The sequence below is a fragment of the Mus musculus genome, chromosome 14 (genome assembly GCF_000001635.26).
Source record: "Mus musculus strain C57BL/6J chromosome 14, GRCm38.p6 C57BL/6J".
Lineage (NCBI taxonomy): Eukaryota > Metazoa > Chordata > Mammalia > Rodentia > Muridae > Mus > Mus musculus.
The window spans coordinates 118,735,170-118,758,944 of NC_000080.6; the positions used below are offsets into that span (position 1 = coordinate 118,735,170).

The window sequence follows — 23,775 nt, forward strand, 5'->3', positions numbered from 1 at the left end:
TCCATGGAGACACCATAGCCTTATGTCTCCATGGAGACGCCATAGCCTTGGCAGTGTTGCTGCTAGGCAGCCTAGGAAAACTCCAGAATAAATACACATGGGACAGGCAGCTTCTGGATTTCTTTTGTTTTGTTTTTCTGTTCTTCCTGGCAAGATACAATAGCTCACAAACACTGGTTTGCAAACTCATACAGCCTGGGGTGGACACTGGAGGCTTTGTACTGGACTAAATGCTGTTTGGCAGTTCCCAAGTCCTTGTGTGTGTGTGTGGGGGGGGGGGTATGTGTCTGTGTGTGGGTGTATATGGGTGTGGGCAAGTACGTATGTGTGTGTGAGAAGGTGTGTGAGAGAGGACTGTGTGTGTGAGTGTGTTTGTGTGTGAGTATGTTTGTGTGCGAGTGTGTGAGTCTATAAGTATCTGTGTGAATGTGTTTTTATGTGTGGGTTTGTGTGTGTGTGTGTGTGTGAGAGAGAGAGAGAGAGAGAGAGAGAGAGAAAGTATAAGTGTGTGAAGGTGTGTATGTATATGAATGTGTATATGAGTGTGTATGTGTGAGGATATCTTCGAGAGGGTTGTGTGTGTGTGTATGCAAGTGTATTGTAACTGTGTGTATGAGTATAAGTGTGTGTGTGTTTGTGTGTGAGCATAAGTATGTGAATGTGTATGTGTGTGTGTGTTTGTGTGTGTGTGTTATTCCTTCATCCCCCCACAGTTTCTGATGGGATCTTCTGCTTCCTTGAAGAACTTCATATGTTGTCACACCAATTTATGATCGTGGGTTTCACACTCAGGTGCATAGCACTGTCAATTTTTTCAGGCAGCAGTGGGGTTGTCCTGTCCAGACTTTCATTCCTTATATGACAACATTGTGTCATTCTGTCACCCTTTCTCCTTTGCCAAGTGGCATGAACAACATAGGAGGCCACACAAAAAGCCAAAAAAAAAAAAAAAAAAAAAGACTGGAGACTGTGGTTCATTTGGTGGAACTCTTGCCAGCAGTCATGAAGCCCTGCGTTCAGTGGCTAACACCACACAGAAGGTGGAGGGAAGAGGAAGATGAAGTTTAAGGTCATCGCTGACTCCATACCGTGATGCCAACCTGGGCTGCCTGAGGTCCTGCTCAAGACCAATCTTATTAAAGAAGAAGGAGGCAGACTACCTAGGAACTCCTTTGAACGGCAGAGGTGTGGGTAGATGCAGTGAGGTTAGCCAACTAAGGTTTCCTCCACAAGAGAAAGATTAAAACTTTCCAGACTTTGAGGGGAGAGATGACAGTGCTTGGGCCTGAGCTGTTGCAATGAAGCTGGGCCTGGTGTGGCATGTGGGTAGTGTGGAGATAGCTGGACTGATGCAGCTGTGTGGGAGAAGCCATTGTAATGGTCCAGACCTCTGCACTCTCCAGACTTTCCTCCTTCAACGTTCTACCTGCTCTGGAAACAAACAAACAAACAAACAAACAAACAAACAAAACCCTCCTCTTGCTTGTGTGGAGACTCATGGTGAGAAGAGTTGAGTGGAAGCAACATGAAGAGACAGCTCATTTTCACCTTCTTGGTTTATTGATACAGCAGTCATGGCGTCTTACTGTAACTTTCTAGCTTACCATAAATGTGTCAATAAGTCGGCAGCAATGTCAGAGTTCAGAGAAGGTCAGGAGAAACTGAGGGCCAGTCCTTTTCTCCAGGGTTGCAATATTGCTGCCTTCCCACCGAAGAGCAGCCATTTGTTTCCAGGCTTACTTTGCATAAAAAGATGTCTGAGATTTGCAGAGAAAATCATTTGTGATGACCATGCAGAGGGACCTATGGGATGTACTTATTTAAATCACACCAGCTGCCCTGTGAAGTCAGTGCCCATCACCTATCTGCAGACGCTGGCTGGTTCGCCTCCATTGAATAGAACCTTCTCTGGTTTATACACAAAGGAGAATAATTCACCACCCCCTGCCCATCTGCAAGGAAATATTATGGAGAACTGCGAGTTCCCAACCCTAAAACACTTGGAATTCACCCAGTGAAAGGTCCTGCCCTTATTTTTTCCACCAACACCAGGGAGTGCCTTTTCTGTAGGAAAGGAAAAAGGTTGTTTTCTCTGCCCGCCCATCTATGAAGGAAAAATAGGGTCTGTAGTCCCTTTCAAATCAAAGCTCTATTCTTGGGTCAAAGGCACAGGGGGAGCCTCCTGCCAAGTCTGTTGAAAAGGCTTTGTTTGGTTATCTGAAACCATCAGAGGACATGAAGGTCATCATCGTGCTCACGCTGAGCTCCGGGAACGTGGCCTTTGGCTGTTTCAGATGTGGACCAGAAATGAATGCTGAGTCTCCACGTCATGACCAGGCCCCATTACCAGCCGTCGCTCTTCCTCTTCTGCCTCGATGAGCATCCTCACCCAAAACATAGTCAGCCAATCAGGCTGTGCTGTTCTCAGTAGCTCACAGTAGTGCTAGCATGTCCTGACCTGCAGGGCAACGGGAGAGACTGAAGTGCAGCGTTTTTCTCCAGGGTCAAGATGTTGTCACCTTTCCCCGGGGCCTGCTGGTTTCTCTCTGGATAAAGGTGACCTCAAGTGACAGACAAGCCACCCAGCCAGCAGCCAGGACACCAGGGAGCCTGTTTCCAGCAACAACCAGGAAATCTTCTTTCTTTGTGGTAAATTCTAGTTACTGACTGAGGGAAAGCAGAAAACCTAAAACTGCCCATAGCAGACATCAGAAATAATAACCACAGGCAGGTAGAGATACTAGCATTAACAGATCAAAGCACAAAGTGGACAATGTCATAGACTCAAAATACACCCCCACAAGGCTAAATCCAAAGGGAAACAACAAAGTGAACACTGGAGAAATGTGTGATGGAGTCAATATCACAACCAAAACATATCAACACCATGTATCTTCTTACATGATATTCTGAGAGGACACAGCATCATTTCTGCAGGCTTTTGGTTTTTTGTTCTGTTGCCGTTTGTTTGGTTTTGTTGTTGAGACAGCATCTCAGAGAGCCCAGTGTGGCCTCCAACTTACTATGCAGTCAAGAACATGGTCTTGAACTGACCCTTCTAACCCTGTTTCCCCAGAACTGGTATTACAGGTGTAGACCACCATGCCTCACAGTTCTTTGGTATTCTTGTCCAAAATACATGGCTTTGAATTTAATCATTAGTAAATAACAGACAAGACACTAACAACTTTGATGTTGTCAACTTCAGCAGTCATCCCTCTTTTTGGGTCACACTCAACCTGCCTAATTTGTGTGATAGCACACCACTTGATGTGACAGTCAGTGTGCCCACTTTGTTTGATATATATATATATATATGTGTATGTGTGTGTGTGTGTGTATGTATATATATATATATGTGTGTGTGTGTGTGTGTATGTATATATATATATGTGTGTGTGTGTGTGTGTGTGTGTGTGCGTGTGTGAGATATGATACGTTTTGATCATATATATCATATATATATATTTGACATATATATCATATATATAAATTCATATATGCAAGATTTCAGGCTGGCCTCAAAAATCACCATGATGCCAAGCATGGCTTTGAACTTCTAATCCTCCCGCCTGTACCATGCAAGTGCTGTGATTTGAGACCATGTCCAGCTTATGGGGTAGACTGGTCTAACGTGAGGTTCCTTGCGTACCAACAGAGATCCATCCCCAGCACTCTAATCTACTCACATTCTCTCGTCCAGAATTCAATGGCATAGGTACCCTCAGCTGTAACTGTGTGTAGGAGAGGTTACGGAGAGCAGGATCCTTTTGTAGGAGTAAAAGTGGCGGGTCGCTAGAACTATAATATGATAGTGTGCTGCTTTTCTTGCTTCCTGTCTTTCGTCCTGTGTGGGGGTGTGTATGCATGTGGACTTGTGTGTGGACTTTCGTGTAGACTTGCATGTGGAGGCTGGAAGGCTCTTACTGAACCAGAAAGAGGCTCATTGTTTTGGCTAGGCTGGTTTGCCAGCAAGTCCTGGGGTCTTCCTGTGCCCATGCCGTAGAGTTGGCATTACAGGCACATGGAGCCACCATCAGGGTTTTGTTGTGTGCTTGTTTGTTTGGGTGCTTTTAATATGGGAGATTTGAACTCAGGTCCTCACGCTTGCACAGAAAGCACACTTACTTGAAGAGCCAGCTCTCTAGCTCTGTGATAATTAAACTTGATTTTTCTTAGAAACAAATAGATAAAAAATAAGAAGCTTTATTATGTGTGTCCATCTTTCTAGATAATAAAATTTAGAGGAAAAGAGACTTACAGGACAGATCTTTTTGAAACACACACACAATGAAGGACATACTTATTTTCCTATTTTATCTTGTGATCTAATGCAGCTGGCAATAAAGCTAGCAAGAACCCCCATTAGCAGAAGAGTCAGCTTTCAAAGGTGAGGGGACTCTGTCAGTGAGCAAAGCATCTTGCTCATGCTTCTTTCTCGATAAGTTCTTGACCCCTGAATGAATTAATCGCCACCTTAGCTTACAGCTACACCGCCATTACTGCGTAGACACTGGGTGCTCTCCAGATTGGTCTCTTAAAGCAAAACCTAAATGTATGAACATTAAGATACCATGTGTTTCAGTACTGTGGACTGATTTATTTCTGTTCCTCAGTAAAGTTACTGCCTTCATCGGTGAGGCCTAGGGGAATTCTGTCAGTAGTAAAGTTAAGCTTTTATGAGTGTCTAAGTCAACACTACTTTAGTAGTCTCCTGCATATTCTACGGAAGGAAGCATTTTGTCTTTCTTACAAGATTAAGAAGGTTCCATAACATGCAAGTTGAATAAAAAGAAAGGATTGCTGCTGTTTCCATCAGCATGGTGAGGATTGGCTTTCTAAACTGGAAACAGTGCTGTAGAGCAATCTAAACAAAACTGTTATCACTATTTTAATATATGTTGGATTTCATAATCTCTTTTTGAAAAAATGAAATATAATAAAATAAAGGGAAGACTACCACATCAAGGTTAGATAAAACAACCTAGCAGAAGGAAAAGGGCCCTAAGAGCAGGCACAAGAATCAGAGACCCACTCGTGAACACTCACGAGTTCCATAAAAGTACTAAGCTAAAAGCTGTCATTTGTACACGGAGGACGTGGGGCAGACATGTAGGCCCTGTGCTTGCCCTTTCATCTCTGCAGTTCCTGTGAGCCCTGCTTAGTTAACCCAGAGAACCTCAGAATGCTCTCTCCTCCACCCTCTCTGGCTCTTATACTCTTTCTGTCCCTCTTCTGTGTTCCCTGGGCTCTGAGCAGGAGGGATTTGTTGAAGACATAGCATTTAGACTCTGTTTTCACATAATGTCTGCCTGTGGGTCTCTGCATCTGTTCCCATCTGAGATAGGAGGAAGACTCTCTGATGGTAACTGAATAAGACACTACCTATGAGTACAGCAGACTATTGTTAGGAGTCATTTTGTTAACACATTTTTTCTTTTTAGACTGATAGTGTTATTTTTACCCTAGGTCTCTGGAATATCTACTCTTTCTGGTTCTTGATCACATGAGCAGTGTCAGGTATGGGTTGTATATCATGGAGTGGATCTCAAGTCAAACCACACGTTGGTTGGCTAATCCCACAAGTTCTGTGCCCCCGTTGCCCTAGCATATCTTGTAGACAGGACAGATTATAGGTCAAAGGTTTTGTGGCTAAGTTGGTGTTTACGGTTCTCTTTTGGTAGCCTGTAGAATACCTTCCTGAACCAAAGACATTAAAATGTAGGGGTAAAGGCTCCGTGTAGGAACCAGCTTGATTTTTCCATGTTCAATGAGTGTGTGGGTGTTGTCCTCCGCAATGAGGGCCACTGTCAGTTTCAGAGAGCATCTCATTGTCTGAGTGACAGTTTGGGTTGTTTAGAGATTCCCAGGGGACTCTCTTAGCCAAAACTCAATTGAAAGCAACCCAGTCCTACTGCTGGAAGCTTTATTTGGAGACAAGAAATGACCATCTGACTCTGTATCCCCCATTATCAGGAGATCTCCTTAGGATCCTTCACATATTTTAGGAAGTTTCCACTGCACTAGAGTCCCATATTGTCTTAGTCAGGGTTTCTATTCCTGCACAAACATCATGACCAAGAAGCAAGTTGGGGAGGAAAGGGTTTATTCAGCTTACATTTCCACATTGCTGTTCATCACCAAAGGAAGTCAAGCAGGTCAGGAAGCAGGCAGGAGTTGATGCAGAGGCCATGGAGGGGAGCTGCTTACTGGCTTGCTTCCCCTGGCTTGCTCAGCTTGCTTTCTTATAGAACCCAGGACAACCAGCCCAGGGATGGCACCACCAACAATAGACCCTCCCCTATTGATCACTAATTGAGAAAATGCCTTAGAGCTGAATCTCATGGAGGCATTTCCTCAAGAGAGGCTCCTTTCTCTGTATTGACCCAGCTTGTGACAAGCTGACATACAACACTAGCCAGTAAAAATTATCATTCCTCAAATGCTCCTTGGTTTCATCTTAGTTTTCCAGAATTCCCTCCTTTAACCTATCCTCCCTTCCCCTCCCCACCTGGTCCTCCTGTTCCCATCCCTACCCACCCTCAATCTACCTGTAAAATCTATTAGCTATTAAATAAATGATGACCAAGCTACAATCCATAGATCCAGAGATGTTAGGTGTAAAAGAAGAGTCCAGTGGGGGACACATGGATCTCCCTGGGAGGTTAACCTTGATGTGCTTACAAGCTTTGCCTTTGCCCTCCTTGGAATTTAGAAACAAACAAAGTTAGAGGTAGTAGAAGAGAGACTATTCCAGCAAAATCAACACTGGCTTCTGGAAAAGTCCAAAGTAAGAATGACTTAGCAAAATCTTTGTTTTTCTAGTTTGTGTCCACTACTCACTCCTCCTCCTTGTCCTCCTCTGTCCTCCTCTTCTTCTGTCCTCTTTTTCTTCTGTTTGCAGCAGTGATCAGGATATCAGTCACAGGTTTACATTAATGTCCTTGATAAAATATCAGCAAAATGTTAATCCTATTTAAATCAGGATTTTTCCCCCTTTCTTTTTGTTTCTCTCTTTTAAGAACTAGTCATTATAGCCCAGACTCTGAGACATAGTCTCGATAGCCCAGGTTAGTCTAGAACTCAATAGGCAGCCAAGGATGACCTTGCGCTTTGGATCTTCCTGCCTCCACACCCCAACTGCGAAGAATCACAAGCAGACATCACTGTGCTCATGGGAATCAAACCCAGAACTTCATGAATGCTAGGTAAGCCCTCTATCAACTGAGCTATACCCCTGGTCCCCTAAAAGAGGCAATTCCAAATATTCATCTGTGATTGGTTTCAGATACATAAAAGGTATTAAAAGATGACATCCCCACCACAGTGCTTATGCCATCCTTATGGACTAGAGTCACAAACCATGGGCCAAAAGAACCCTTCCCCACCCCCTTGGGCTGCTGTGTCTGATATTTTATCACAGTGATAAGACAAACAACCACATCACATCACCACATCATCTCTCTCTTAGGAGCTGGAGCAAGGACAACAACGGTTTGCATCAAATGTCTAGAGTCCATCACAACACACCTGAGGGATGGGCCAGGAGTCAGGAGATATATATTGGCCCTTAGAGGAGAGCTGATGTGTCCAGAGATGCTGCTGCCCAGGATACCCTTGGAAGCTTGCAGGCAAAGCAAGAGACCCCCTGTTTAACTGATGGGAGCTGGACCAGAGTAGCTGCCTGGTTTCCTTGGCCTTATCACCAAGGTGATATGGCTTAAAACATCAAATTCTTCTTAGCTATATGGCTTCAGTCCCTGACTTTCTTCTCTCCCAGTTGAAATGTCTTTACAGGGAACCCATGACTCTGTGACTTGGGAAACTGGAAGGACAAGTCGTCTTGGAAGGCTGCAGGGGAGCATGCATCAAGATAGATCCTGCCACTGGGCGTTTTCACATCAGTAAACAGCAGGGCACATACAGGAACACCAGAGATGAGAACAGGAGTTCGAAGGTTGGCCCCACCCGAAGATTCAGTTGTAGCTGACAGTTCTTTGTACCTAAACTTGAACTACCAGAAGAACACTGGAGAATCTCTTCGTGGCAGGCATCTTAAACTCCTAAATTGTTGGGGTTTTTTTCTACCATCAAGTTAGAGGACATCCTTCTCCCCTCTTTTCTTCTTCTCTTGAAACAGGCGGGCCTTGAACTCAACTGGTAAAGGGTCGCCTTGAACCTCCCTTCCTGGGATTACAGGCAGTCGCCACTAGGTTACAGATCTAACCCAGCACCTGGGCCATTCTTGATAGGTCTTTTTCTGCCTTTCTTTCTAGCTTAGGTCTTAAAGTAGTTGACTGACTCATGCCTCTCCCCTCCCCTCCTTAAACTCTTCAAGCTCCGGGCGGCCTGTGGTCTTTACTTCCTTTGCAAGTCCCTATTAGCTTTCCCTCACTATGCCCTCGTTACTTAATGTGCATCTTCAGTATAAAGGATACAAGGAAACCCTAAATCCATTCCCTGTGGTCCAGACGCCATTGAACTTTGAGCAACTCGGGGGAAGCCCTGTATTGTTTTGGTGACAGTCCCTGACTGTGCTGGCTAGAGAGCTTTTGTTCGGGTTTAATTTGATCTTGTTTTTCTCTAAGGCCAATGCTGCCAGACATCCTCAGGTCTTTTCTCAGTGAAGTAATCCCCAGCAAAGACTCCCTAAAAATCTTTACAGACATGCAAAGATGCATGCAGTACATACAGTACAACTGGAGCAACAACCTCAGACCCAACAAAAATTAGCTCACGGGCTGGTGGAATCCCTTCACGGACTCAGTAGACTGTTTGCCTCAAATGCTCAGGGCCTTGGGTTTGGGTCCCAACGCTGCAGAAGTAAATGCATGAAAGGGTTGCTTCTGTGGGAATATCGCCCCTTGGGCTCCAGAAACCTCACCCACTCTCATCCACCCTCAGGAAATGCCTGAGGCTGAATTCACTTAGCAAAACACAGCAAACGTCACAGTTAGCATCATGATGCTCACATAGCTAGAAGAAACTATGGCAGCTTTGTGTTCTGTAGCGCCGCCCCCCCACCACTGCCCTGGTGTGCAGAGATGAACAGAGGTGGTGTCCTTAACTAGGGGGTGCTCTGTCTAGGAGGACACTGTCATTGTGACCTTTATGGACACTGTCAGTTGTGACACTGTGAACCCCAACCCGCCCCCACCTCAGAGGTTAATATTAAACATTTTCATTAAACTACTTCTCTGTTGGCTTACCAAATACAAGCAGCACACTGGAGGGCCAACTGAGCCTTCCTCATTTCCAACAGCAAATCCAGAAAGGCGAGCACTGAGGTCCTTCCTTCCCAAACAAAAGCCCTCAGGGATCCCAATACAGCTCATCTCTGCTAATCATTCACGATTGCATCACTCGCTGTTGCCTGATATTGCTTCTTTGGTTATTTTGAATTTAATTCTCATTCTCTGAGGTCAAATGGAGGAGCAATGACTGACTTTGAGGTGAATGGACTGCTTTTTTCATTGTCCCTTCAAGCATCGCTGCATTTTAGGTTTAAGGTCTAGAAGAAGGAAATGATGCATGCTTCTTGTCTTCAGAGTTTGAAATCCTACTGGGAGAAAAAGGTAGTTTATAAGAAAAAAAATGTGCATGTTAGCGTCGAGGCGATAGCCCAGTCAGTAAAATATATGAGCCCTGAGTTTGGAGGCCGAGCATCCATGTATAAGCTATGTGTGAGGAGTCCATGCCAGTAATCTCTACACTAGGATGATGCCAGGAGGGTCCCTGGAGTTTGCTGGCTGGCTAGTTTAGAAAGATCAACAAGCTCCAGGTTCAGTGAGAGACCCTGTCTCAAAAATCAGCACAGGAAGAGATTGAGGTACATCTAACATCAGTCTCTAGCCTCAGCACTGATTTAAACACATACGCATAAACACGTTAAATACCAAAGGCTCGGGAAGAGATGGAAGCAGAATAATTCACACAAAGAAGCTCTTAGAGTAGGAAACAAATAATTTAAAGCCAGAAGTAAGACCTGTTTCATCAGGTCGAAATACAGAGGCATCCATAAGTCCAGTAACATATGTAGCCGCACACTCCACAGAGAGCCCGGTGTGCTCCTGCTTACTAAGCCATCTTCACACACTCCAGCTCCTGCTGAAGGGTGTAAGAGACCTGAGGTCTCGTCTCACTCACTGCACGTGCACGAATGGCTTTGGAGATGCTCAGGTTTTCCTGGGCTGGATACTGACTGATAGTACCCAACATCAAATAAAACGAAACAGAAGGCGGGACCTTGAAGGCAGAATCTAAAGACCTGGGGAGAGATCTCAGTTTGTAAAGTACTTCTGGTGCCAGCATAAGAACCTGAATCCTAAACCAAGCATCTTCATAAAAAGCCAGGTATTTGTGCCAATCCCCAGGAAAGAACAGACAGGAGGATGCCTAGATGCTGATAGCCAGCCTAACCTAATCAGCTTTGCCGTCTTAGAAACAACGTGGATGATGGCTCAGGGATGGTGGTTCTGGCTGACCTCAGACCTCTATAGCATGTGTAGCTGCCCCCCTCCCCCCATTCACACATAAGATGGAATCTAAAATTTGCCATTAAACCTGGAATATATAAATATAAATAAAATCAGTCACCAGGATAGAATATAGTGATGATGTCTTAGCAAGTGAAAAATGGTATATAGATAGTCTATGGTGTGTAGTGGAAAACAGCTATTTCAATTATTGTCATGGTTACTTAAAATGAAGTTGCTTCTTGATGACAGAGCTTTGGGATGCTCAGTATCTGCTGCAGTTAACATTTATGCCGGTAACCGTGATCAAAAAAAAAAAAAAATTCACAAGAGTGGCTGGTGCTTCTCCCTATAAAAAAAAAATTACCCAAAGAAGAAAAAAATAAAAATAAAAAAACAATCTGACCTTGTGTCTTTAATGATGTGAGCCATATGGTGGCACAGCGGTACAGTGGCCCTAAAACAATTTGGTTTCTTTTAGCCATGGGACTGATAACGTTCCACAATTTGGAGGTTTGGGCTGCAGAATTGCGGGATAAATTGCACCAGAAGCTTCTCCTGCTTCTGATAGGGACTCGACTTAGGGACCGGAGCCATGAAAATTGGAATGGGAACATTTGTGTGGTTCGAGACAAATACAGCAGTCCTCAAACACCAATGGCTTTTATTCTCTATTGCAAGTGGACTACTCTCTCTTCCTTGTCTGAGACTCTTTCTCTGACTGAAGACACCTGGTTAAACTGGCCTGCTCTTTTATAGGACATATGTATTATACTAGCAACCAAGATAAGCCCCTCCCACTGGTGCAGGAAGAACTAGCAGAGTACAGAGTAAACTCCTCTCATTCTAAACTCTGTACTTGATTTCACTACCTTTTAAATCTCTGCTGACTTTGTTTCTAAGAGAAGAACACTTTCACCGTGGATCCATCAACAGTTCCAAGGAAACTGACTATTAGCTGTAACAAAAGAAATGTATTACTGGCGTGAATAATTCCAATAACAGGACACAGTTAACGAGGACACAGTTAACAGGACACAGTTAACACTACACAGTTTACAAGGAAAGAGCAAGTCAAATAGGGCTGGGTTCTATGGAGTGACTCCTTATACCTCCAAGCCTACTACTAAGTATTTTTTAAAAATGACGGCATCAAGCCAGTGCAGGCTGGCTACCTAAGGACTCTGATCCTTCTGAATGGAAATGTTGGTCACTCTTTTAGGTAAACATTGTAGCGAGTATCCTGGAGAAGATCAAAGGAAAATGGGAAATGGAATAGAAAAAAAAATCAACTACAGCCAGGTGGCACTGCATCATTGAAATGAGGAGGGGGGCGGGGAGTCCTTTGTACTCTGGATTGTTACAAATTGTCTAGTTTCTATTACTCAGCAAATGCTTGAGATAATCAATGTGAGGAGGAGTTATTTGCTTTAGTTGAGGGTTCCAGATGTGTCAGTTCATAGTGGACTGGCCCCTTAGTTTTCAAGACTGAGACAAAGCAGTATATTATGGTGAGAGACAGATATTATGTGTCAGAGCAAGTTGCTCCCCTCACGGTGGCCAGATTGCAGAGAAAAGAGGAGATGGAAAAGGGTCCAAGCAGAGAGGAGAGGAAAGAGGGAAAGAAAGGGGTCTGAGTACCAATATTCCAAGGTCGCTCAGACTTCTTGTAAATAGGCACTTCTTCTGGAAGGTTCCAGAAGAGCCACAAGCTGAGGAACAAGTCATAAACATTCAGGACACTCCAGGTCCAAACTAAGCAGCTCTTACTGTTTATAAATGATCAGCATTTCCTCTTACTGTTAAAGACATGCATTTAGGATTATACCTTTATGACTGCTTCCTGTCTCTCCTCCTTTCTCTGGGTCTCATATATGCAGGGCTGGCCTCAAGCTCCCTATATACCTGAAAATGACTTTCAGCTATTTATCCTCCTGTTGCCATCTCCAGAATCTTGAGACTACAGATAGTGAAAGAACCTAGTGGGGAAACCCCCACTTAACTTTTGATTTGGTGTGCACCCAAGAATCACGAACAGAACAGAACGCCTTGATGTAAATACATGAGGTAGTTTAATGATGGAGCTCCAGACCGACATGCATCTCACACAGGAGATAACAGATGTCAGCCTCGAATTTCAACAAAGGTATGGGACTGGCTCATTCAAACATTAACAGAAAGATTACACGTCAGCAAAAGGGCATCGGGACTTTGTTCCTGTGGGCTGGGGGCTTATCTTTGTTCACATAGCAACCAGTTGATGTATGACTTTACCAGGCGTCAAGGGGCAATAGACAGAGGGGAGGTTCCAGCCAGATGGTATTGACTCGGACAAGATAGCCCTGCTTGTGTCCTTACATTCCTTCATAAGTGGGGGTTTCCCCATTAGGTTCTTTCAATAGATACAACCTGCCTAGCTTATGTGATGCTGAGAATCAAACCCAGGCTTGGTTCTCTCTGTCTCTGTCTCTGTCTCTGTCTCTGTCTCTCTCTGTCTCTGTCTCTCTCTCTGTCTCTGTCTCTCTCTCTGTGTGTCTCTCTCTGTGTGTCTCTCTCTCTGTGTTTCTCTCTGTCTCTCTCTGTCTGTCTGTCTGTCTGCTCCTCTCTGTCTGTCTGTCTCTGTCTGTCTGCCTCTCTCTCTCTCTCCATAAAAATCCCTAACTTTTGAGCCCCGAGGCTGACATCTGTTATCTCCTGTGTGAGATGCATGTCGGTCTGGAGCTCTGTCATTAAACTACCTCTCTGTCTCTCTGTCTCCCTCATGCTCACAGGCCCAATGTATGCAAGATAACAACAAAAATTTAAAATGAGTCAGTTGAAATGTTTTGATGATATTAATTTTGATGTCAACATCCACAACTTAGCAGAAGCTGAAAGGGTTGGTTCTATCTCCTGCTGTGCACCAGACCTGATCAGGGCACCTACTGCTGCTTCTGTGTCTCAGAGCTACCCCCCACCCCCAGCCAGTTTCATCTAGCTCTGGTTGACTTTGGCCTCCACAGTGAACAGGTGTGTGTTGTCTTCTGTCTTCCTCATGGCAGACTCAGTGACAAAGAGAATCTAATAATGAAGTCGTGGACAGGTTTCTTTCTCTTGGAGTCTCGGTTCCAAAATTATATGGTATATGTCCAGAGCCACAAAATCTTTGGCTGCCAGAGGTAGGTGACATGTGTGTCTTCTTTACTGGGGCTGTGGAGACTTCTTATTCTGTCTCCCTGATTTTCTTGGCCTTAGATTTCATCTTTAGGAAGGATAGGTTCTTCTTATGCCTTCAAAGTCATCTTGGAGAACGGTGCTCTGAGGATTATGAATGTTGCTTGAATCTACAATCCATGCTTTGCATGAAGAACTAGAAAACAATTTACACAAACTGGTGATGTTCTTGGTTATGGTAAATAAATTCAGAGTTTTTATTTCAACATCAAGATGAATAAGCTCAGGAGAGATGCCCTGCTGAGAACAGCAAGTACAATTGTGAGTGTGCTTAATGGCACCAAATCATCTCAGTGGAGTTAAGGTGGTAAAGTTTATCTCATGTGTACTTTAGCACAACATTTCCTAGTGCAAAGAGCTATTGTTCCTGAAGGAACCTGTTACCCATTATACAGCATGCAAACACCTATATCTATGGGCTTTGCAGAGGAAGTGTGTGTACACAGTGCCAGTAGTATAGAGACAGGACAAACTCCAACTACAGGGTTGGGAGTATTACGGGATTGGAAAACGGGTGGCCAGCTGTGGTGGTACATATCTAGAGTCTTAGCACTTGAGAGGCTGAGATGCAGGATGAGGCAGAGGACTATACATTCAGGCTAGCCTGAGCTATGTAGTGAAACCCTGTCTCCGATCAGAGTTGAGACTTGTAGCTTACTGGCAAACCATAGCCAAAGCTCTAGGTTCAACCTCCAGCACAAGAAGAAGAAAAAAAAAATAAGAAAAGGAAAGAAAGGTCATCTTAGGTATAAAGAAAGAGAATTATGTCAAGTTTCAAAACCAGCAACTGAGGTGCCCATTTAGCACATCAAAGCAGACCTGCCTCCAGGTTCTCCCACCAGGTTCCCAGCATCCCTCAGTTTCTACCTGTTATAGGGTATGGCTGGCATACCCTGCCCTCTAACCTGAACTCTCCAGCCCAGGGGCTGGGCTGTCTGCTTCCCAGAGGCTCCTTCTGATATAATCCAGACCTTGTGGTTACCTACCCGCCTGGCTGCTGTACTAAATTCTCCCTCTCCCCCTCCACCTCCCCCTCTCCCCACACGGTCCAGGGTCATCACCAGTCTGGACTCTCCCAGATGTGTCTGCCTCTCTGGCTACGCTCTTATACATATTTATAATAAACTTTCTCCTCCACCATGCCTAGCAGCAGTCCCATCCTTTCCTTTTTTATTTTTTTCCATTCAGCAAAGAAAAGAGTGGCATAATTGGTGGTGTGCAAGCCTTTCAGAAGATGGGGTGGGGGGGGCGGGGGAGGCATCACAGAGATTCAGCAGTGACCTCCTGCATCAAAAGCCACCCACTGACATCTACCCATATGCAACTGCCTAGCTGTGTGGCCTCTCAACTTAGTAACAAAGCAAGTCACTAAACTCATGGCGGGAGAGCATCGGTTCGGGCTTCTTTTCATTTTCACTGTAGACACTACAGGTCCCAGCGTGCACAGAAGGCTATAGAGCAGGAGCAGGAGAGCACTCAGTCATCTGTAGACTTTATAGGCTTCCTAAGACTCTGAGGCCAGGACTTTATGGAGTTAACATTTCAGATTCGCTTGCTGGTTGGTTTCCTGGTTTGTTTGTCAGCAGGCTAAGGGAGGGGGAATGGAAATTCACATTCTGGTCTCTTCAGCATCCTCTGGCTCCTTGGGATATCTCCATCCCTACCACCCACACACCCTGCTAACAGGAAGAGCAGCCAGCAGTCCCAGCCCAGGGGCGCTCAGCTGTTCCTTGGTTCAGACCTCCTCAGAGGTCCATAGCCATGCTCTGAGTGGGAACCAGGTATGACCTGACTAAATCACTGATAGGCTCGAAGTTGCTCCATGTTGTGTGACAGTGGCTTTCAGGCTGAGTCTCACCCTGGGTGAGACAAAAATGCTGAGACAGGATGACTCTGCAACTCTTGTGTACACATAGACACTACCACCCACCCAGCACCTCCCCTGAGCAAGCTGATGAGGGAATTTATTCCTGCAAATAAAAATGTTCCACCTATAAACTTACCAAAATAGAATGAGCATCCATAGGCACGAGGGTGTGATACACATTTAACACGCCTGCTGCCCTCCAAAGGTAGTGCTCCTCCAAAATCTACCACACCTGCAACCAGAATCTTACAAGGAACCAACCAAGTCTGCCACGTTTCTCTGACTCAGCTTTTTAGGTGACTCAGAATTATCTTTAAGACGAATTTCCTTGCTTTTCTGTTTTGTTTTATTTTATTTTTACTTGTAACCTTTGACCTCAAATTTCACATGTCTTGTGTGGTTCCTCTTTCTAGGTGATAAAAAGTTGTCATTGTCTTAGTTTCTTTTATAAGACCAGGTTCTTAGTTCACAGAGCTCAGCTTTGCAGCCTCTCCAGTGGGCTCTTTAGCTGCTCCAGTAGCTATCCTTGCCATTGATCTCTTCCTGGTGCACACCAACTGGGTGTCCGGCAATGGGGAGAGGGGCCCACTGCATTCTAAACAGAACTGTTAACCGGAAGCCAGTCACCACTGGAAGCCATTGTGATGACCGAAGCCTGATTAACAAGTGAATCACATTTGTACACAGTGAACAAGTGAATCAGTAACTCGGGAAAGAAATATGACACTGGTCAGTTTATATCAGAGACGGGAGATGGGAAATGAGGACAACAGACAGGAACAGCAGGGAGAATATAGGCGTCATGAGGAAGCTGTGTCAGAGACAGATGTGTGCATGTATACCTTTCTGTGGCATCATAATTCATTGATTAACAGTAAACTTGCAAGTCATGGCAGGTTAGTGGGTGCCCATTAGTCAAGTGTTCCCAGTGTCTTTGGTAGCTCTGGCTGAGACAAGCGTTGGCTCTTTTATTCTGATCCTTTGAAAGATCAGTGCAGAAATCCGAGAAGGCCAGAGATATCACATCTACCTGGAGTTGGAGTTCCAAGTGGTTGTGTCAGTGCTGGGAACTGAACCCTGGTCTTCTGCAAGAGCAGAACACGTTCTTAACCACTGAGCTATCTCCAGCTCTTTTTTTTATTATAATCCTATCTACTAATGTTAACTCAGATAACACATTACCATTACACATCATATAGTAAATTCTCTCTCTCTCTCTCTCTCTCTCTCTCTCTGTGTGTGTGTGTGTGTGTGTGTGTGTGTGTGTGTGTGTGTGTGTGTGTGTGTGTGTGTTCAAGAGATTTCAAAGAGGCCTGGCAGGCAGAAGCAGAGGTTGATGGAGATACCGAAACTGTCTGTGCAGAATAGAATACTAAACCAGTTGGAGATCTAATGTAGCTCTTGGAGTTACAGGCTTCACTACCACCACCACCATCACCACCATCACCATCACCATCACCACCATCACCACCACCACCACCATCACCACCATCACCATCACCATCACCACCATCACCACCACCATCACTGCCACAATCACCACCACCATCACCACCACCATCACTGCCACTATCACCACCACCATCACCACCACCATCACTGCCACTATCACCACCACCATCACCACCACCATCACTGCCACAATCACCATCACTGTCACTGCCACCTCCTCCATAGCGTTAAGTTGCAGGGTCAGAGTTTGATGCACTGGAGACTGTAAAGATGAAGGTCAGCAGGGGGCCCCAGTAAATGAATGGGCAGACAGACGGACAGCTGGGCAGATGGTAACTTAAGTAGGCTGCATCAGTGGGGATGGTGGGGGTGGGCTATGCTGAGCTCAAGTTCCTGGCACAGGAGGAAGTTCTCTGCCTGTTAGCTCCTGAACACACCAGGTGACACATGGTGGGATCCAGGTGAGAAAAATCATAGCTTCTTCTCAGTCCCCTGTGTCCAGCGAGCTCCTGCGCCTGCCTCTCCTGAGGTGATCTTACCGTGTGTTCCCACGTAAGTCCTACTTACATTGGTGCATTTACAGTCAGTTGCCAATCTGGGTCCTGTGGTTGTGCAGGGCAGATGGCCTGTTTCCCTTTCCATCCAGTTATGCTGGCATCCTGCATCCTCCACAGGGAGTCAGAGCTACCCGTGAAGGAGGGTCTCTCGGAGCAGGGCACAGCGTGGTCATGACTGAAAGGAAGTGGGGGCATACATTTCAAAGAAGATTTAGAGCTGGCAGTAAGTTAGGAAAATATGTACACGCCTATGCACATGGTGTTAGAAGCTCTGTTGCTGCAGTCCTGGGAACCGAGCCCAGGGCCTCAAGCATGCTAAGTGCGGGGCCTCTGTCGCTGAGCTGTTCCTCATCCTTTAACTTCTTAAATATGGAAATGGTAAGATGCTGCAGGGGGCATTTCCCCTGCATATTTTAGTTATATACTGTATATACCTAACATAACATACTAAATTTTAATTGCGTAAATGCAGTCTAAGTATGATATTTCTAAGAAAATTACACAAAACCCCTAAAGTGACTAAAAATGATATTCTAAGAAAAAAAATTTAAATAAAAGTGAGGGCAACAATGTTGGATAGTGTACACTGGATGTCTATTGTCCTCCCCTTTACACACCGGAGCCCTAACTCAGACTGACTGTATCCTGCAATAAGGTTTTTTGTAGAAATAAGGACCATAAAATGAGGTCGCAAAAACTGGGGCTCTGAAAAGACTGTCTTCTGGACAGGACAGAGCTGCCCACTCATGAACTTGGGAGGCAGAGGCCAGAGGATCTCTGTGAGTTCCTGGCCAGCCTGGCCTATTTAATGAGTTCCAGGACAGCCAATACTATTGGGGATTGGTTCTAATGTTTTGAAATAATCCAGCCCCCAAAATCGGGAAGCTGCGAGTCCAAACGCTGAAGGTCCTTGTTCCCAGTTGGCTTTTGATCAATCAATAAAGAGCCAATGGCCAGTGTCTGGGCAGGTAGACTGAGGCAGGACTCGGAGAATGAAAGGGGGAGAATCATCATGTCTGGGGAGGGGGCGGCAGAAAAGGGGAAGGATGGGTGTAAGAGCTGCAGGAAAGAAGGCCAAGCAGCCATGTAAGAATTTGGGTAAGTGACCACTGACCACTCAGGAGTCCTGGAGAGGAGCAGAGCATTTGCTAGAGGGGGGAAGGTTTAGGAGAGCCCAGCCTTTGAGCTAGCCAAGGCATTTAAAAGTTAACTGGTGTGTGTGTGTGTGTGTGTGTGTGTGTGTGTGTGTGTGTGTGTGTGTGTGTGTGTGTGTTTGCCTGTCTTTCATTCGCAAACCTAGAGGGCTCTGGTGGGTGTCTGGGAGCGCAGATCAGTTAGCTAAACTCACTGCTACAAAAGTGACACAGAGAAACCCTACCTTGAAAACCCAAAAGAAAAGAAAAGATCCCAAAGACACACAGATATATATTGGGAAACTAGTGCTGATTTTTCAAAAAATATAATAGCATAGACAAAAATCTGACAACATTAGTGAATGAGAGAGAGAAAGAGATGGAGGCTAAATTAAAATCTAAGATGAAAAGGGAATTTTTTAAGAGAACATTGAAAACAAATTGATACAAATGAAATTCAGTAATACAGTTTAACATATTAATATATTTAACATTATATAATCATATATTATATAATATACTTATATATTGCACAATATATGTTTTATATTACATAGAAATGTAATATATATTTATTAAATATATAAATATATTTAATTATAATAATTATACTGTATTATATTTATATTATATATTATACTATATTGTTGTATAATATATAAATATATAATATAAAATAAATAAAACTATTCATATAAATATTTTATAAGTTATATATTATATTACTTGAGACTCATCCCATGGACAAGCACCAGTCCCTGAAACTATTAATGATACTCTGTTATGTTTGTAGCTAGGAGCCTGGCATAACTGCCCTCTCAGAGGCTCCACCTACAAGCTCACTCAGACAGAAACAGACAGACACCCACAGCCAAATAGTAGGTGGAGTTTGGGGACTTTTATGGAAGAACTGGAAGAACGATTGCAGCCCCTAAGGGGATAGAAACTCCACAGGAGGATGAACAGAGTCACCTAACCTCTACCCTTGGGGCTCTCAGAGTATGAACTACCAACCAAAGAAAATACAGAGTCTGGAACTAGGCCTCCCCACACATGTAACAGATGTGCAGCTTGGTCTTCATGTGAGTCCCAAACAACTGGGATTGGGACTATCCCAAAAGCCGTTGCCTGTCTGTGGGATATGTTCTTCTAGCTGGGCTACCTTGTCTGCCTCAGTGGGAGAGGAAGCACCTAGCCTCACAGAGACTTGCAGTGCCAGGGCAGGGGGAGACTCAGGGGGCACCTGTTCAGAGAAGGGGGCTAAGGGAGTATTGTGGGAAGAGATGACCTGTAGGGAAGCAGTGAGCAAGATATAAAGTAAACAAGTAAAAGAGAAAAAAAATTTAAAAATTTAAAAGGAGAAAAAACCCAAAATATATGTATATGTAATATAAATAAATAAACATAAAATATTTATATAAATATCTTACATTTATATAATTTATACATTATACAACATATATTATATATTTACATCATATCAATATAACATAACATTATTATTAATATATGTTCTATATTTATATAATTCATATATTATTATTTACATATAATATAAACATTAAAATTTATATAAGTATAGACTTATAATAAAGTATTTATGTGCAATATTTAAAATATAAAAATAAATATATAAATGTATTTATTAAATATATACATAATATACATAATATATACTTAATAAAATAGAACGTTTACATGTCTGAGCATGTCCTTCACATTCTGGAGGCCCTGGATTCAAGCTGCCACAATAAAATAAACCTGCAGACAACAGATTGCAAGACATCACTGTTTAGAATTCAGCTTCTGCAATGAGCTGCAACAGAGCAGGCTGAAGGGCAAAATGGGGTTCATTGCTGTTTTTCAGCTTTGGAGTCCACAGTTCAGTTTACACAACAGACCCTCCCTATCCTAAAGTTTTACATGGGGAAGAGAGCTCTGTGGGGGGTAAAAGGGTGCTTTAAAGATCCCTGAGTATAAGCCTTTGACCAGAGTTGTCTACCTTGTTTGTCCCTAGTCCTACCTGTGACGCTGTGGGGTTCCTGGTTCCAGTGTCTATGCAACAATGTCTGACTTTGATTCATGTTCTAAGCCCAGCTGTCACTCAGTTTGAAAGCAGAGAGGAGCATCGAACCTGTTATTTTGTATCCTCATCATTTCTGCCTTTCCCCTGCTTTCCCCTGCACTTGTGGGTGTAGCTGTTCAACTCTGGCTGTGCCCTTGGATATGAGTGGTAGTTTCTCTAAGAACGACTGCCTCTCAGCTCCTGGATGCATCTGAAGGAAAGCAGATGGGGGATAGAAACACTGGGTTGTGGGTGGATGGGGAAGAGGTCTGGGAGACTGAGGAATTCTCATCTTTTAATCATCTTCCTCTTGGACATGAGTCCACACTGACATCATCATGTCTACTGGTTGTGTAAGCGTGGCATTTCGTGGTACAGTGAATACATAGGGACTTTGCTGACTCTTTATGGGAAAAGGACAGTCATAAATGTCTACATAAAAACGCAAGACAAAGGGAAGAACAGCCAAGGGCTGAAGGGAGCCTCTGTTTCTCCATTCTAGATCTGGGCGGCATTTTATCGCACCTGCCATGAGTGTGTTCAATAGGTTCTTGTGACTCTTAATCCATTTGTTCTCCTTCTCTGGGCAGCCCCACCGCAAGGACTTTCATCCCATCTAAAATTTCCCAAAGATGTGTCCCTGTGCTTTGCTAAACTCTCCTGAGCCAGCTTACCCAAAAGCCAGAGCAGATTTTGAACTAGTTCTATCCTTTCCATGTTCTGAGTGTATCGCTGAAATCAAGACCTTTTCTCCATATGGACTGGAGGCTCTGTTAAAAAGAATTACTTATTAATTACACGAGCTCTTAGTTACCGGATCTTTGTGCTGCCAGCTGGCAAGCTCTCTTGGAAGAAAACATAGATACCTTGTAACTGTGTTACAGCTCTGAAGAGAAGAGTATCCTGGAAGACAGGAGTCTAGGAATACCACAAAGTCACACCACACACACAAGAAACCTCACACAGATTTATTGGGGAAGACACAAAAGGATGATTGCCTCTGGTCAGGAGAGAAGGCAGGAAGAACTGAGCAGGAAGCTGACTTTATATAGAGCAGGGGTTCTCCACTTTCCCGGTGCTGCAACCCTTGATACAGTTCCTCACGTCGTGGTGACCCCTAAACTTAACATTTCTTTCGTTGCTATTTCATAACTAATTTTGCTACTGTTAAGAACTGTAATGTAAATATCGGACATGCGGGATATCTGATGTACCATCCCTGCGAAACGACTAGTGGAGGCCCCACCTCCCAAGGGGCTGTGACCCACAGGTTGAGAACTCCTGATAAAGGTTTCGTGGGGGTGGGATTTTTCCATGGAGATTTCCAGGGTGAAGACTGGTGGGATTTCAAGCTGTGAGTTCGGGGCAAGCCTGGGGAATTGGTGGGATTTTGAGCCCAGGGATTGGTGGGTTTTCACAACCTGGAAGTCAGCCCAGACTTTTTACCCTATGCTCACTCACTCATGCTCTGGAATCTGAGACAAATCAACCCTTTCTTCCTTAAGTTGATTTCGATCAAGGTATTTTATCACAGCCACAGAAAAGGAACGAACTCAGAAGGGGAGGAGCCATGCCCTGTTTGCTTCCTGCCTTTTCATGTTTTCTTAGCTGATCCAGAGGGATTTTTTTTATTATTATTACGTATTTTCCTCAATTACATTTCCAATGCTATCCCAAAAGTCCCCCATAACCTCCCCCACACTCCCCTACCCACCCATTCCCCTTTTTGGCCCTGGCGTTCCCCTGTACTGGGGCATTTAAAGTTTGCGTGTCCAATAGGCCTCTCTTTCCAGTGATGGCTGACTAGGCCATCTTTTGATACATATGCAGCTAGAGTCAAGAGCTCCGGGGTACTGGTTACTTCATAGTGTTGTTCCACCTATAGGGTTGCAGATCCCTTTAGCTCCTTGGATACTTTCTCTAGCTCCTCCACTGGGGGGCCTGTGATCCATCCAATAGCTGACTGTGATCATCCACTTATGTGTTTGCTAGGCCCCGGCATAGTCTTACAAGAGACAGCTATATCAGGGTCCTTTCAGCAAACTCTTCCTAGTGTATGCAATGGTGTCATCGTTTGGAGGCTAATTATGGGATGGATCCCTGGATATGGCAGTCTCTAGATGGTCCATCCTTTTGTCTCAGCTCCAAACTTTGTCTCTGTAACTTCTTCAATGGGTGATTGTTCCCAATTCTAAGAAGGGGCAAAGTGTCCACACTTTGGTCTTCGTTCTTCTTCAGTTTCATGTGTTTTACAAATTGTCTCTTATATCTCGGGTATACTAAGTTTCTGGGCTAATATCCACTTATCAGCGAGTACATATCATTTGAGTTCTTTTGTGATTGTGTTACTTCACTCAGGATGATGCCCTCTAGGTCCAACCATTTGCCTAGGAATTTCATAAATTCATTCTTTTTAATAGCTGAGTAGTACTCCATTGTGTAAATGTACCACATTTTTTGTATCCATTCCTCTGTTGAGGGGTACCTGGGTTCTTTCCAGCTTCTGGCTATTATAAATAAGGCTGCTATGAACATAGTGGAGCATGTGTCCTTCTTACCGGTTGGGACATCTTCTGGATATATGCCCAGGAGAGGTATTGCTGGATCTTCCAGTAGTAATATGTCCAATTTTCTCAGGAACCGCCAGACTGATTTCCAGAGTGGTTGTACAAGCTTGCAATCCCACCAACAATGAAGGAGTGTTCCTCTTTCTCCACAACCTCGCCAGCATCTGCTGTCACCTGAATTTTTGATCTTAGCCATTCTGACTGGTGTGAGATGGAATCTCAGGGTTGTTTTGATTTGCATTTCTCTGATGATTAAGGATGCTGAGCATTTTTTCAGGTGCTTCTCAGCCATTCGGTATTCCTCAGGTGAGAATTCTTTGTTTAGCTCTGAGCCCCATTTTTTAATGGGATTATTTGATTTTCTGGAGTCCACCTTCTTGAGTTCTTTATATATATTGGATATTAGTCCCCTATCTGATTTAGGATAGGTAAAGATCCTTGCCCAA

At 44.2% G+C, this 23,775-nt stretch overlaps 1 long non-coding RNA gene across 1 annotated transcript; it reads right to left on the reverse strand.

Moving 5' to 3' along the window:
• Positions 1 to 13,050: 13,050 nt before the first annotated feature.
• Positions 13,051 to 20,676, reverse strand: Gm46484. The gene is made up of 3 exons (XR_001781464.2): positions 20,396 to 20,676; positions 17,575 to 17,739; positions 13,051 to 13,824 (listed from the first exon to the last, which is right to left on the reverse strand). It is a non-coding gene; the product is annotated as a predicted gene, 46484 (long non-coding RNA).
• Between the last annotated feature and the right edge of the window lie 3,099 nt (positions 20,677 to 23,775).